This window comes from Sinocyclocheilus rhinocerous, unplaced genomic scaffold, assembly GCF_001515625.1.
Source record: "Sinocyclocheilus rhinocerous isolate Xijiao unplaced genomic scaffold, SAMN03320098_v1.1 scaffold1588, whole genome shotgun sequence".
NCBI classification, from domain to species: Eukaryota; Metazoa; Chordata; class Actinopteri; order Cypriniformes; family Cyprinidae; genus Sinocyclocheilus; species Sinocyclocheilus rhinocerous.
Window position 1 is genome coordinate 997,554 of NW_015648510.1, and position 1,524 is coordinate 999,077.

General features: G+C 35.2%; 1 protein-coding gene across 6 annotated transcripts in view; it reads left to right on the forward strand.

Annotated features, from left to right (window-relative positions):
- Positions 1-1,524, forward strand: part of LOC107709778 (histone-lysine N-methyltransferase 2C-like) — a 157,194-nt gene that overhangs the window by 108,106 nt on the left and 47,564 nt on the right. The window lies entirely within an intron of this gene.

A 1,524-nucleotide genomic window follows, 5' to 3' on the forward strand; every position in this document is an offset into this window, starting at 1 on the left:
CTGACCCTGTTCGCCAGCACCGTTCATGAGATGTAATGGTGTGAATTATGAGCTGCTTTTATCTGGAGTGAACGTTAATGGTGTGTGAGATAAATGTGACGGGTCAGTGTGTGAGAGGACCTGGATGAAAGCAGCCCGAGGGAAATGAGTAAAATGTTAAAAGGATTATGAAGCACACTATAAAGGCAGTGTCTTATGTTGATAGACTAAAGCAGAGATCTTTATCATGTAAAGAGAGCAGTGACAGAAGAATACATCAGGGTGCTTTCGGTATCTCTCAGCGTTTTGAGATATGCCAAGTAGAGAAACTTCCTGATCTTCACTTAATACAGGAGGCCCAGATGGATTCTACTGATTTTTTTTTCTCCACAGTCCCAGTGCAGGTTCTGAAATCTGCTGAGATTAATGTGGAGTTCTACACACACAGATTGAGTGTGGGCCTGATTAAGAACAATTAAAGTAATAAACCTCAAGTGGCGGTGCATTAACGTGATTGTTGGTCGTGGAGAGTGGCTTATTAAGTGTCTAAAATGGCAGCACCAACATTATGATAAAAACACTAGTGTTCTATAAATGTATTATTAATAATAAACACAGTAATATAGTTTTGTTTATACTGACATTTTTTTGTCGTGTTGTCCCTGCAAACTCCCATCAGTAAGGTTCAAATATCCCTTCATCAAAACCAAACCACAATGTGTTCCTTAAAACTCATATTAAACTTAATTTGAAATTCCCTCAAAAAGAATTAAACGTGTTAAGGTTTTCCTACAAAAAAAGCAATGCAATTAAATTCTTATATTTTTAAATCGCAATATATTTTTCCTCTTTTTCTTTTCTTTTTTTTTTGTTTTTTTTTTTACCCCCTGGAATCTGCTTAAATGCCACCTGAGGGAACATGTACCCCTTGTTGGGAATCCATAATGTAGTTCATTAGCTTATCTGCAGGCTGTTTAAGGTTGCCATACAGTTCTTCCTTGTTTTGTTGCAGCTTATTACATTAATATAGAATTCAGCTGATAGATATTCACAGGTGCACATCTATCAGCTATTTTACAACAGATTCAAACATGGTTTGTCCCATCAGAATGTAGAGCTTGGAAATATCTATTTCATAAATGTGCACAACTTCAACGTATGCATGTATATATATATATACGTACAGTGCACAGCATAAATGAGTACACCCCCTCTGAATAAATATAAAAGATGTATTTTCTTAATGATCACTAATATAATTCATGGAAAGATGGCAAAATTGAAACGTATTAAACATATACTTAATAAAAACAACAAAATATATGCCAATATTTTCTGTTAGATAAGTAAATTAGCCAATTTAGTTTAAATGAAGGATTGCAGAAATGAGTACACCCGAGATTTAATTCAGAAAATGTATAATATTCTAGTACTTAGTATGTCCTCCAGAACTTAAAGTATACTGCTCTGACCCTTCTTGGCACTGAGTGTACAAGTTCATGACAAATTTTCACATCTGTGCTGTTTAACTCCTGGAGGACGACC